Source organism: Mirounga angustirostris, unplaced genomic scaffold (genome assembly GCF_029215605.1).
Source record: "Mirounga angustirostris isolate CCGP_5_RB_7025 unplaced genomic scaffold, mMirAng1.0.hap1 SCAF_15, whole genome shotgun sequence".
Taxonomy (NCBI): domain Eukaryota; kingdom Metazoa; phylum Chordata; class Mammalia; order Carnivora; family Phocidae; genus Mirounga; species Mirounga angustirostris.
The window spans coordinates 7583220-7598215 of NW_026991723.1; the positions used below are offsets into that span (position 1 = coordinate 7583220).

General features: G+C 43.4%; 1 long non-coding RNA gene across 1 annotated transcript in view; it reads left to right on the plus strand.

The window, feature by feature from the left end:
- Positions 1-286: 286 nt before the first annotated feature.
- Positions 287-14996, plus strand: part of LOC135362762 (uncharacterized) — a 74318-nt gene continuing 59608 nt past the window's right edge. Inside the window, exons 1-3 of the long non-coding RNA XR_010407908.1 lie at positions 287-469; positions 4226-4355; positions 4945-5002. This is a non-coding gene — a long non-coding RNA (uncharacterized LOC135362762). The remainder of the gene's footprint in view (positions 470-4225; positions 4356-4944; positions 5003-14996) is intronic.

Consider the following 14996-nt stretch of genomic DNA (forward strand, 5'->3'; position numbering starts at 1 on the left):
AAGAAAGTGGAGATGTTGGCTCCACCTGTTTTCTGGTGGGTTTTTTGGGGGAGGGAGGGGGTGTGGGCGCAGGAATCTTAGTAGTGAAGAAGAGGAAGGAAAAATAAGTGGCATTCTTCTTCTTCAAGTCATAATAATGATGAGCACAGGGGCCTCAACAATGCCAGCTGCATCCAACATATTTTTCTTAATGTGTCATAACAGCCTGAGAGGTGGGGGCTGATATTATCTCTGTTCTACCCGTGAGAAAACACTCTCGGAGATTTTAAATAATTTGCCCAAGGTCTCACGGTTAATGAGTAGCTGAGCTGAGATTTGAACCCAAGGTTTTCTCACAACGCGCCAAGCTGCCTCTCCTCCCATCTTTCTCCAGCCGGACGGTAGAACTGACAGGGGATCTGGAGACAGTCTCCCACTTCCCTGCTGAGATCGAAGGCCCAGAAGTGTGCACTGAATCACCCAGAGGCAGGTCGGTGGCAGCAGTTGGGGTTAGGAGCCATTGAGGGCCAGCCCAGGGCTTTTTGCAACATTGAGGGTCCTTCCCAAACTGCTGGGATACTTGTTACATAATGTTTAAATTTATGTAGGAATGTGACTAATCCACATTTTTTGGTATTTGATCAGATGCGGAATATAAATGAGGAAAGCACTTAATTGAAAAACTTAAGCAATGGGAGGGCCTGGGAAGGCTGAGGTACAGAGTGACAATGAAATGCAGGCTGTGTGGATGTTTTTAGACTGTTAGGAGTATGAACTCGTTTACTACATCTGCTGAGATCAATTCCATATTCCAGCTAAACAATTGCAGAGCTTCGTGGCATTCATGTGTGATTGAGTAGAGGATTTGGTAATTACTCATCTCCCAACTGATAGCTTCATCTGTGAATCGAGCAAAAATGAAATGTTTGTTGGGTTCCTACCTGCCTCCAAACAACTGCTTGCGGTGTTCAGCAAAGCGCAGTGATCAAAGCAGGCTGCTCATCATTTCAGATTTCCGCTTTTAAAAAGTCATTATTTAAAATTTATTCTTGTTATAGAGAAGAGCGCAATGAGTAGAATTTCCTTTCTTAAGAAAATACCTGTCATTTGAAGAAGTTCAAAGACTGTAGAAGGAAAATACATATTTTAATCATCATTGGGTGTCCTCTCAATTATAATTACCTCAGAGCTCTGGTATAAAAATATAAAACATTCAGCTAACATGGGTGAAACAGATCTCTAAATGATGTTACTAAAGTCCTCTTTCGTTTAGTGTATTATTATGCCCAGCTGATTCTAAACGTCAGACTCTAATCACCAAAACTTAAAAAATGTGACCTCTAGGTTGCTGCTTTTGACCTGAAATTTTAAAAGGCTCACAAATTAGAATGATCAGGTTATTGAAACAAATGTACAGATTCCAGGTTGAAGTCCTTATGTAGCTAAGAACTTGCTGTGGTGAGTTAACCACGTTCATGACGACAGCTGACCCTCTTGGTAGCCTGTGCATGTCTGTATGCCCACATACCACCTCCTCGCTCTGCTCTCCTCCAGTAAAAACCTCATTAAAAAAAAAAAGATTTATTTATTTGAGAGAGAGGTGGGGGGAGGGGTAGAGTGAGAGAGAAACCCAAGTAGACGCCATGCTGAGCGTGGAGGCCAACTTGGGGCTCGATCTCACGACCCTGAGATCAGACCTGAGCTGAAACCAAGAGTCGGAGGCATAACCCACTCTGCCACCCAGGCGCCCCAAAAACCTCATTTTTATTCCAATGTGCTTCCTCCTTGGTGTGGCCATAGGGCAGGGAGTGGGTCTGGGTTAGTTTCATCCAATCGTGTTGGCCCCATTCAACTTAGCAATAATGGGCTGAAGATTTGGTCAGGTGACAGAATTCTGGCCTTCGAAACATGAGGACAAGCCTGTCGAGAGGACTTCTAGAAATGCTGTGTCTCTGCTCTTTGAAAAAGACAAAGGAGGAGGTGGCTCAATTTCTGCCTCTGGATGGTGTGGCCCTGAGGAGAAGGAGAGAAGTAAAGAGAATCACAGAGAACTAGAACCGGGCCCGATCCTGTTGCACCCGGAGATAATCTGTATACTTCCTGCTCAGTGAGAAAATTAATGTCTTTATTGCCCAAAACTGTAGCCCTCCCACGTGAACATTCAGTGGAATCACCAGGAGGTTTTTTTTTTAAGGTTTATTTATTTATTTGCGAGAGCGAGAATGAGAGAGAGAGAGAGCACATGAGAGGGGGGAGGGCCAGAGGGAGAAGCAGACTCCCCGCTGAGCAGGGAGCCCGACGTGGGACTCGATCCCGGGACTCCAGGATCATGACCTGAGCCGAAGGCAGTCGCTTAACCGACTGAGCCACCCAGGCGCCCCCAGGAGGTTTTGTTAAAACACAGATTGCTGGGCCCCACCCCCAGGGTTTTGGATTCGGGGTTCCCGCGGTAGAAGTGAGAATCTGCATTTATAGGTTCTGCAGATACTGCGGGCCTGGGGATCCTACTTTGATCATCACTGCTCTAAAAGTCGATTTCAGCAAGAGTTTCACTTATTTGCAACTGGAAACATCCTAATTTACATGCACAGGTGCTGCGAAACCCATAAAGATATAAAGGCCTCCTGCCTTCCAATTTCCAAGCCTGATTTCTGTGAAGCTACCCAGAAAGAAACATTCTATCCTGCCTGTCCTTTCCATCAACAGTGGGAATCTTTAAAAGCAAGTTGATCAAAATCTCAAAGGATATTGTATTTCTAGACTAAAGAGCACAGGCCTTGGAGGCAGACAGTCCTGGACTTAGAAATCACTTAGACTTGCTAAGTTTTCTAATTTTTTTTTTTTTAAGATTTTATTTATTTGAGAGAGAGAGAGAGACAGCACAAGATGGGTGGACGGGTAGAGGGAGAGGGAGAAGCAGACTTCCCGCTGAGCAGGGAGCCCGATGTGGGACTCGATCCCAGGCCCCTGGGATCATGACCTGAGCCGAAGGCAGATGCTTACCCGACTGAGCCACCCAGGCGCCCCAAGTTTTCTGATTTGTAAATGGGAATTAAGACTTTATGCTCTAGGCTTTGAGCATTACATGAGATAACATGGAAAATGCTTCTATATATGTATGTGTGTATATATATATATGTATGTATATATATGTAATGTTTTCTAACTGATTTCCTAACTGAACTACAACAGAGTTAAAAAAAAAAAAAAAGTCCTCAATATCCACAACTCTGTTATCTAAAATCCTGTCTTTCTCCCTGCTTGGCAGGGGGTCTGCTTCTCCCTCTGACCCTCCCCCCTCTCATGTACTCGCTCTCTCTCTCATTCTCTCTCTCTCAAATAAATAAATAAAATCTTTAAAAAAAAATAAAAATAAAATCCTGTCTTTATTAGATAGTCAGTGGAAACAAAAGTCTTCATGATGTAAAAATATTTACCAATGAACTGTCCACTTAGAATTATAACACTCAGACATCTCTCCCTGCTAAAGAATAGTGTCTCTTTCTACCCATCCATCCAAGTATCTGTAGATGACTCTCTACCAGATTGTACATTGTGAGTATCTGGTAATAAACATCAATTGTAAACTGAGGTTGCAGATCTTGCAACGGGAACAAGGTTTCATGAAGTTAATTAAAGTGATGTTGAAAAAGTAATCACGTCACACTCAAAGTCCCTGACAAATGAGTGTCTGGCAGAAGGCGACCAGTGAAAATTTCAAAGTGAACATCTGGAATTTGCATGCTAAGATAGGGTCTTCAAGAGAATGGCTCGAATATCAACGGCCTGAGAGAAATTCTTGGTAAAAGTGACATACATATTTTCACACAGATTCTCTCCATGATCATGTAGAAAAGACAAATGGAAACAAAGAATGCTCTCTTGTTAGATCAAATTATTTTCTCACTAAAATGACATCAGATGAAATAATCAGCATTTACTCCACTTTTGGAAAAAGAAATGAATGAACAATTGATATTATAACTTAAATCTTGTTAAATATAAAGATAAATACATTTTCAGAATTTTAGGATCCCTTTTCAAGGTAAAATTGCACTTGAAAATTTCCCCCCACCATTTACTTTGAAAACTTGGGTCTCTGGTATATGTGAATTCACTTTAAAATACTGACAAAAAGAGAAATCAAGACAGTAAGTAATATTATGTTGTTTTGTACAATACCTAAACTCTCTTCAGGAGAAACTGACAACTGCTTTCTGATAGCTATTCTTTTCTCTTCCTACAGTTACGGAAGCCTGGGCCAGTGCTGTCCACATAAATATGTTTTCCTGCCTTCTTTGAATCTGTATCTGGTGGATGAGATGTAGTGGAAATGTTTTCTAAGAGTTCCAGTAAAGCTGCATAAAAGGCGGGAGGTAGGCTTTTTTCTTTTTTTCCTCCTTTCAGCTGTCTGGGATGAGGGCAGGAGCTCCAGCAGCCATTTTGGGCCATGAGGTGAAGCCACCTACTGAGGATGGTGGGATAGAAAGCTAGACCTCTGGGTCCCTGACATGCCCACAGAACTCCCATACCAGTCTCAAAATGTCTTTGAATTTCTTACGTGACGGATACACAATTATCCCACTAAAACTATTTACCGTGGGGTTTTTCTGGTATGTGCATCAGAATTCTATCTAAAATACCCTCTAATATTTGCTGGAAATCTATTATTGATTCTTGAAGTGCATTTTTACTCATCACTTTAGTCTATGATGATATGGGGCATGGATCAGCAATGCGTGGAGGGGCAGGGAGGAAAAAAGTCTCACATTCCATGTTAGGTAAAATTACATAAAGCAAGGCGGTCCTATTTAGTTGTTTCCTGTCAGAGTTAGCTCTGAGTAGAAATGCACTCAGTAGGCTGCTTTCGTAGGTTATTCACATCTGATATTGTTATGTTGAGTCTACAGTGTTTGAGCAGGAAGAGCCTTTGTGATTTTCTAATGCAGCCTCTTCTTATTTCAGGAGTCCCCTTCCCAACACCCCTGTGAAATGGTCATCCAGCCTCTGCAAAAGCACTCTGGTAAGAGAGCCCTGAAGGCATAAGGCAACCCGTGCAATTGATGGGAAGGACTCCCTGTGTTAATTTCAAACCTGCCCATTCAAAGCTTCCGCCTCCTAGATTATGGTTCCACGGAGCCGAACCTCCTCTTAGAAGCCCTTTGGGTTATTAAAGAAAGCTAAGAGGTTGCCTTAACATCTTCTCAGTTTTAGGCTAAACAGCCCTGGTTCTTTCGATTACTCTTCTTTTGAGGTAGACGGTAGCCCCTCACCTCCTTTCTGTTTGCTCATTGATGCAGCCTGAATTGTCAGCAGCCCTCTTTGCAGAAACCCATTTCATCATGCTGTGCCTTACAGGAAACAGAGGGTCATCATCTGCTATAATTATACTTGTTATCATAGATGGTTACAACGCAGCCTTCTCTTCACAAAACAGAAGCTTACCGGGTTTTCTTCATCTTGCCTTAAGGCCCCTTAAAAACCTTTAATCTCTGTCAAATAAGAGGCAGGGAAACACCCTCCAAAACAAAAACAAACAAGCAAATAAACAACAACTTGGGTAGAGAGAGGGTAGACCTTTGAAATGAGATAGACCTATGGGTTTTAAAAATAGATCCCATGCCCCACAGTGTCTGTGACGTGTTGGGCTCAATAAAATACTGTTGACTGACTGATAATTTTCTGGGGGTAGAGAGAGGGGGGCATCACTGGTGTATCTGAGGACAAGGAAATCAACCGTCATTGGAGGACTTAATGGAGAAACAAATAAGAAATATTGGACTAAGCCAGTAGTTTCTTATTCCTCCTGAAACGTGTGCATGCACGCACACACATGCACACACGCTAGTAAAGCCTTTTGTGCTGGCAGTATTTTTACTTTGTCTAAATATAAGAAGCCATGGGCAGCTCTGGGCTCTCTTATCTTTTTCACAGATACCTGCCTCCCCTTGGTCCTGGGATTAAATCCCTTGATCACTATCTTACCCTTTGGCCATCAGTTCCCCATCAACAACCGTAAATGTCACTTTGAAATAACTGTCCCTGCTATTTAGTTGGAGGATGCTGGAAAAAGTAGTACTTTGGTAGGAGTTGATGTTGGGTTATAGGATTCCACATAAAACAGCAGAGGGGCCAGGGGACAAGTCCAGCTCCTTAAGGGTTTTCTAGTTAATCTCTCAAGCTAGACTTGGTGCCAATAGAAAATACACAGCAGTAGCCTTACCTTGGGCCCCTATCCCCCCCACCCCCCACCCCTGCTTCTTCATGATCGTAAATCCATATTCTGTCAGGAAATTAAGAGGTCATGGGTGGTGGTTTTGTAACTTAAAAATCGGGCACTGTGGTGTTGGACATTTTGCCAAAATGTGTGTTGCAGACGGGTGTGAGGATTTCCAAATCTTCTGGATTCTCAGTGGGTTGTCCCGAACCAGGTTCCCCCCTCTTGTATCGGCTCTCAAATCTCTCTCTGACAAGCCTTAGCAAAGCATTGTCTTCTGTTGACACCACCATGGTCCCCATGTGTCCCATAGTCTTTTTATTTTGTCGTTGACAAGCCCATAAGAAGACGGCCAGCAGCCCGGAGAGTCAAGGGTCTCAAGTGCAACCCTGTGGTCTGGGTCCCCTCAGAGTGCTCAGAGCTAATGTCCTCTACCATGCCATCTGCCACACTTGACCCCCTCCTTCGTTCCATGGTCTTCAGTGCCTCTTTCTTTCTTTCTTTCTTTCTTTCTTTCTTTCTTTCTTTCTTTCTTTCTTTCTTCCTTCCTTCCTTCCTTCCTTCCTTCCTTCCTTCCTTCCTTCCTCCCTCCCTCCCTCCCTCTCTTTCTTTCTTTCTTTCAGATTTTATTTGTTTATTTGAGAGAGAGAGAGAGGGACAGAGCAAGCGAGAGCACGAACCAGGGAGGGGGGCATGCAGAGGGAGAGGGAGCAGACCCCCCGCTGAGCAGGGAGCCCGATGCGGGGCTCAATCCCAGGACCCTGGGGTCATGACCTGAGCGGAAGGCAGACGCTTAACGACCGAGCCACCCAGGTGCCCCCTAATATTGCATTTAAAATAGAGCATAAAAGGAAAACAGATCAATCATTCCCACTTGAATAACAAGGCTGGTTTTCGGAATGTCTGGGGGCAAGAGGAAGGGCAAGTGGATTTGATTCTTAAGTAGGAGCTACGCAGCCCTGGGGGAGAATTCTATAAGCCGAATCCACTCCTCCTTGTGGCCAAGCCTGTCTCACTTTTGAGCTTTTCAATGACGCGTTTTGGTTTATTCAGAGGGCACAGGTAAGAAAGAATCAAACTGGCTTCAGGCTAAAGACATTTAAGGGTGTCATCACAGAAAAACTGAGATAAGTAGCTTGAGCTGCTCAAAAGGAGGCATTCAATCACGGCATCATCGCGCCCACCAAGACCTGTGGGATCCTGTCCTCCATTCTGGTGCCCAAATCTTCTTAGAAGCCTTCCATTAGTTACTGGTTCATGGGGGCTGGAAAGGTCTCAGGGAATCATGGTAACAGTGTTCTTCTGGTGACCCCGTCTGGCCCTCTAGGAACCCAGTTACCCAGCGTGATTGAACAAGTGGGCGTCGGGACGGGCGTCCTGACTCATCGCTTTCCAAGCACACGATGCAGGTTCATGCATCTAGAAAACGGTAGCTAGGTAAGCCCTACATTTTCCGACTTTGAAAAATGGAAGCAATGATTATTTAACAACAACAACAACAACAACAAAAGAATCCGATACCACGTTTCCTCTTTCTCCTCTTTAATAAGATGGTTTGGTTAGGAAAGGCATTTCCGACCCGCATCTCAGCGGCCTCCCCCACGTCATGTGTTGGTCGAGGTCTGTAAGGAGGAGCGGTTGTGAGCTGAGTCGTGGGAGAGGGTCTGGAGCGGTGGGGACAGGGGGCAGCAAAGCCATATTTCCTGATAGGCACGTGTGAAAAACTCAGGGGTGCCTGAGTGTGCCGTGCACATAGATGAAATCAACAAGTAGACAAAGAAAATCCAGACCTTTGATGACCCCTGGTGAATAAACTAAGCACTGCATTGAAATGCAGCTAGAGCTGCAGACTTCCCTTGCCAGCGAGCCCCCTGGATCGCTCCTCTCTCTCAAGTGAGGCAAAGGGTCCCCCACCCCGAAGTGCCAGCGTGGTGTACATTACACATGCGTTAGGGACTTGACACATCTGTATCCCTCTCAACAAATCTGGTATCGGTGATCTCTATCGATTGGTTAAGGAATGTGTCCTCGTCCACGTTATATCTGTGCTATGACCCCTTAGACGCGAACGGTCTTATTTAGGGAACGCTGAGGAATTCAGAAAGTGAGGTCTGTAACTTTCTCTCAGATTAAGTATGTATTTAATATAGTTTTGTGGGAGAGTTAGGAAGACTAAATCAACCTTCTTAGGGAACCCAAATTTAAAATCAGGGGTTTGGGGCGCCTGGGTGGCTCAGTTGGTTAAGCAACTGCCTTCGGCTCAGGTCATGATCCCAGGGTCCTGGGATTGAGTCCCGCGTCGGGCTCCCTGCTCGGCAGGGGGTCTGCTTCTCCCTCTGACCCTCCCCCCTCTCATGTGCTCTCTCATTCTCTCTCTCTCAAATAAATAAATAAAATCTTTAAAAAAAAATAAAAAATAAAATCAGGGGTTTGGAGTTAATCACTTCTAACTCCTGAATCGCTGCTAAAATACTCTTCTATGCAGCAAAAAGTGTGTGTTTTTGTGAACAGCTGTGGCCAGCGTGTGGTACAGGGGAGTCAGAAAGCAGGCTGCATTTTGTCAGCTTGCAGGAGAGGAAAGAAATTTGTTACCGTGGGAGAGAAGGGGGATGGGGAGGGTGGGCGTTTTTGGTGTATACCCAGGCATCCCCTTAGAAGAGTGGCGATGCCAAGTGGCTGTTTGTACTTGCCCAGAAGGGGACCCACCTGACAGTTACCATCAGGTAAAATATTAAGCAGTTTATACTGTTAATACAAGTTAGCCTATCGTGTGTGGATCAGATCCATTGGCCTTTAAGTCTTTGTTGCGTGACCCGGAGAAATTGTTCCCATCTCTTAGATTGGTATACCCAGCGTGTTGAATTGTTAAATGTATTTCCTCTTCCGTCCCCCTTTTGAATCACCACAGGCTAGAGAATGCCTTTATTTCTAAAAAAAGCAACAACAACAAAAACCCAAACAAGAACAACTAAATAAACATTTTGAAATGAGAAATATTATATATTCCAAATGTTGCCTTCAAGCCTTGTGGGTCGCCAGACTTCTCTCTTCACTGGGCTTGTAGGGGCTTATGTAGACACGAGCCATCACGTGAGAAAACAGTGGGGCCCTCAGGGCAGGCATCTGAGGTAGTCCTCACCTTCTGGAGGAGGCTGGTGCTGAGGATTTCATCAACTTGCCAGATGTCTAAAATTTCAAAGGGGAAAGACTCTCAGAAGTCACCCAATGTACTTCCTCCACCACCTGCTTCATTTGCAAATGAGCAAATTGATACCGGGAAGTGGGTGACATTTCTGATGTGGAGCTAAGCACAGGGATCGATCTGGTGCCCCCAGCCCATCCTTGCACGCTTTGCGCCACTTTGCCTTCCTCAGGGCACGCTGAACATGCAGAGTCTTTGCAGAGAGGACCACATCCCCCATGGGAGTGGAGGGTAAACGGTCGAATTAAAAGTGAGTGTGGGGGGCGCCTGGGTGGCTCAGTTGGTTAAGCGACTGCCTTCGGCTCCAGGATCCTGGAGTCCCTGGATCGAGTCCCGCATCGGGCTCCCTGCTCTGCAGGGAGTCTGCTTCTCCCTCTGACCCTGCTCTCTCTCATTCTCTCTCTCAAATAAATAAATAAAATCTTTAAAAAAAAAAAAAGTGAGTGTGGGGGAGGGGATATAATGAAACATTGATAGGAACTTGAGAAACAGCCCAATTTGGAGAGACATTTATTTTTATCATTCTTTAAGTATCTTTCTCAGATGAGAGAAAGCATCTTCATCTCAAAATCTATGCTTATTATTTCATTATCTGTTTTGATGAAAAGTTCTATTATATGTATAACATAATTTGAAAGGTATGTCATAATAGGATTATTGGTATGATTGTGGTGTGTGTTATACTATATGGATGAAGGACAAAAACATGGATTTATATGTTATATGTCTCAGTAGTTTAACACGTTGCCTGAGACTTTTTATCCCGATGTGATGCATTCTGAAATCTTTGTCATATTTGAAGTCTGCTCATCCCTCACGTTTATATCAAGTTCATATTTTGATTGAACAAATGTGGCATTAAAAAGGCTCTCGCTGCATAAGGCCAGCAGGCCACTGAGTCAGAGAAGTAGCTTGGCATAAAGCATGGGAAGTTACGTGCAAAACGCCTTCAAACAAAAAGTCATGAGCTCTAGGTCACCAAATGAAGCATGAGTCCAGCCACCCAGACTCAAGGAATCCTTCCTTTAAAAGATCTGCTGGACATGATACGAGGTTCTTAGTATTTGAGTGTTGATAATCCCAAAGGCTCAGGTATCTCATAAAACCTCTTGTGTCCCATTTCTCAATCCCTTGAACCAACACAAACTTCTTACTGGAGGTGCAGAGCTTACTGGGGAAACTGTTGGGAACCTGAAGACTTGACTTTGCGTCTAAACTTGACTTTGCGTCTAAACTTGACTTTGCATCTAAACTTGACTTTGCGTCTAAACTGCGCTCTCTCTAGCTGTGCAAACTTGGGTAGGTTATTTAGCCCAAGAAGCCCAATATGGAGGCTAAGGAAGATTGCTTCTGTCGTATTTTGTGGCTACAGCCTATGGTTGCTCTGGGTCTGGTTATAGGGCAGTGATGTGGGGAGCCCCAGCTCAGGCATGGGAGGTAGACCTCGCTGTGGAGCTCACAGTAATGTCGAAGCAAGAGCATCTCCACAGGGGTGACCAAGCATCCCCTGGACGCAGTGGGACCAGGGTTCAGCGGCATGCTGTGTAGATCTGACTGACGCCTGGCACCTAGAAACTAAAAGACTTTTAAGTCTTTTGTCTAAAAAAGCCTTTGAGGTGTTTGGACATTATGTATGGGTGTGTGGCGGGGCTAACGGTGTGGGTGTGCATCAAATGATCCTAGATTTTCTTCTTAAAAGGGCAGGTTTGGGGGTCAAAGCATTGATGTGCAAAAATAATGCTGACCTAAGCAGATTAGCAGAGGCTTAGATTTCTTGCATATTACACCGCCAACGGAAATTAATAGTTTTACTGACAACCCAACAAATTTAAAAACAACTCTTCTCGCATTAAAACAAACACCCAAACAAGCAAAACCTTACACACTGAAAGGTGACATGAGTTACACTGCGCTTCCTTAGAGGACTGCATCAGAATCTTCTGGGCTGGGATGCTCCTTTTCCTATTCCATGCATATCACATGTCCCTTCTCCTCTTAGAATGAGGGGACATGACAGTTTTTGCTAGTGCCTGTGAGTTGGGCCGGTGAATACTGTGGAGCCAGAAAAGAGGTTGCAAAATTTGGGTTTTACCCCAAATGCAAGTAGATAAAAGGAAATGATTTCCAATGTGGTATAAGATTCCAGAACCACACAAATGGGAGCAAGCATTCATTGGGTATCCAGCAAATATTTATTCAATGTTACCTTAAATTTCCTACAATGATGTCCACTTGGCATGGTATCTAAGGACTTCTGGAAGCTGATTGACATCTAGTGGTCTGCTGGATCTCCTTCCACAGGCCACTTGAGCTCTGATAATTCAGAATTATTGACCTTTGCTTCATGCTGTTTCATACCTGTATTCCTTGGCATACTGTTTGTTTTTTCTGGATTGTCTTTCTCCTCCTAGTGAACTCCTATTCATCCTTAATGACCTGACTCAAATGCCCTTGTCACCTGCCTTGCCCTGGGGAGGTATGATTAATCGCCCTGTTTCCTGCATATGCCATGTTGCATTTTAATTATTTGTAAACAGATTTTTATAACTCTCCAGACTATAAACTCCAAAGGGCAGTCATTGTGTTATTTGTTGTTCAGTGCCAGTTCCGGGAACACAAGAGGTTTGTAAGCCTTTTTTTTGAATGAATGAAAGATTAAATGAAGAACAAACGAACATTTGCATGTATGAATCTTAAGCACTGTGTCAAAGGGGTGGTAGATTGAGCTACAAAAATGAAGAGATGGTCTTTATCTCAAACAGGTTATAATCATGAGGAGGAAACAGACATGTTAACCTTACCTCCACTCTAAGACAGATTTCTCATTTTTTTCCACTTTTTAAATTTAAATTCAGTTAATTAACATACAATGTATTATTGGTTTCAGAGGTAGAGGTCAGTGATTCATCAGTCTTATATAATACCCAGTGCTCATTCCATCACGTGCCCTCCTTAATGTCTATCACCCAGTTACCCCATCCCCCCACCTCCCTCACCTCCAGCAACCCTTGGTTTGTTTCCTATGATTAAAAGTCTCATGGTTTGTGTCCCTCTCTGATGACTTCCCATTCAGTTTTCCCTCCCTTCCCCTATGATCCTCTTCGCTATTTCTTATATTCTACATATGAGTGAAACCATATGATAATTGTCTTTCTCTGACTGACTTATTTCGCTTAGCACAATACCCTCTAGTTCCATCCACGTCGTTGCAAATTATAAGATTTCATTTTTTTGATGGCTGAGTAATATTCCATTGTATATATATATACCACATCTTCTTTATCCATTCATCTGTTGATGGACATCTTGGCTCTTTCCACAGTTTGCCTATTGTGGACATTGCTACTATAAACACTGGGGTACACATGCCCCTTCAAATCACTACATTTGTAGTGCAATTGCTGGATCGTATGGTAGCTCTATTTTCAACTTCTTGAGGAACCTCCATACTGTTTTCCAGAGTGGCTGCACCAGTTTGCATTCCAACCAACAGTGTAGGAGGGTTTCCCTTTCTCCACATCCTCGCCAACATCTGTTGTTTTCTAACTTGTTCATTTTATCCATTCTGACTGGTGTGAGGGGTTATCTCACTGTGGTTTTGATTTGTATTTCCCTGATGCCGAGTGATCTTGAGCATTTTTTCATGTGTTTGTTGGCCATTTGTATGTCTTCTTTGGAGAAGTGTCTGTTCATGTCTTCTGCCCATTTCTTGACTGGATTATTTGTCCTTTGCGTGTTGAGTTTGATAAGTTCTTTATAGATTTTGGACACTAGCCCTTTATCTGATATGTCATTTGCAAACATCTTCTCCCATCCTGTTGGTTGTCTAAGACAAATTTCTAAGGAACATACCAGAGATGTGAAGTACAATGATAGCATGGGTTCCTAGCAGTAAAATAAAACTTCTGTTGAAAGAATAATGAAGGGAATAAATATTTATTGAATGAATAACAGAAGAAAGCAAGCAATGATGGGAGTTATTTTAAGAGATGGAACAAGTCTGGTGGAGGAGATAGTATTTAAGCTAGATTTTAAAGGTGAGCAGCTGTAGAGATGGAAAAGGCTGAGTGATAGCATGGGTGAAAGCAGAGCCAAGAGCACATGATGCTTTTAGGGAAATGATAGACGATCCAGTTTGGTTGGAACATAGTGAATCCAGGAAAGAATGGTAAGAAATCTATCTGACGGTCTATACTAGGAGCACTATGAAAGCCTTGGATTTTATGGAAGAAGTAATGGGGAGCTGTTGAAGGTTTCAAAGCCGGGGAGTGAGGTGGTATATTGATACATGCCTTGTGTGTGGATTAAATGAGATAATATACAGAAAATGCTTGGAACAGTGTTGGTAAACATTCAATACTCAGTGAACGTTAGTTATTATATTTGGATATTTTCTGGAAGAAGAAATAAGGTAGGAAGAGCCTGTAGTCAAGGCAAAAATCAAGCTACAGCAATTGTTTAGATAAAAGATACTCAAGTGCTAAATTTAGAAAGAAACTTTAGGCGTGAAAATGATTATATTCGAATGACATTTAAAAGATAAAATGGAAATATTTCATCACCCATTGGTGAGCCAAGAGGAGCTGGAAGCATCTAGCCTTGCTGGATAGGGGAAGAGTAATGTTGCAGAAATAATGAAACCAGAGGATAGGGGGAGAGGGTGGTCTGGAAGGCAGGTGATGGTGTGTGTTATATATATTGAGTTTGCTGGATCCCTGGGACTCAAACATGTCCACAACCCTGTTAGCTATGTGGGTCTGAGATCTAATAAGGACGTGTGGCCAAGAGATGTGAATTTGCGGATCATTGGCACAGATGTGATGGGATGGTTGTCACTCTGCAAATGATTAAAAAAAAAAGTGTAGAGAAAGAAGCATAATGAAGACAGAAAATTTACGATTGCTGATTTTTATTGGGGGTTCACTTAATGCCTAATAAATTGGAGACTTTTGGTGTATCTTCCTTCCTTCCCATCCTGCTGTTTTGAGTGCTAATGGTTGTTGAGTATGGGAAAAGCAGAACATAAGGCACGGCAACATAAATATGGATAAACTGAGACGACATAACTCATAAGAACCTTCTTATCACACACACACACAAATGCAGGTGCTTTATTTTTTATTTTTATTTTTTTAAAAAGATTTTATTTATTTATTTGAGAGAGAGAGACTGAAAGAGAGAGAGCATGAGAGGGGGGATGGTCGGGAGGGTCAGAGGGAGAAGCAGACTCCCTGCCAAGCAGGAAGCCCGATGTGGGACTCGATCCAGGGACTCCAGGATCATGACCTGAGCCGAAGGCAGTCGCTTAACCAACTGAGCCACCCAGGCGCCCTGCAGGTGCTTTAAAAGGGCAAAACAAGCATGGAAGGTTTCCACCATGATGCTCCTTGTTTTGCACTGACATCATCATTGATGGACTTCCAATTAGGTAAGCGCTTCTTCATTAGGAACACGCTTTAGTTTTGGCTGTCCTTTGATCTGACGTGGTGTGGAGAGCAACCTTTGTCTACACACCTTATGGCTCTCCCTGCAGGACAGTCCGTTGGGAAAGGACCTGGTAATATTCACAATTCTATAGCTCTTTGCAGCTCACAAAAC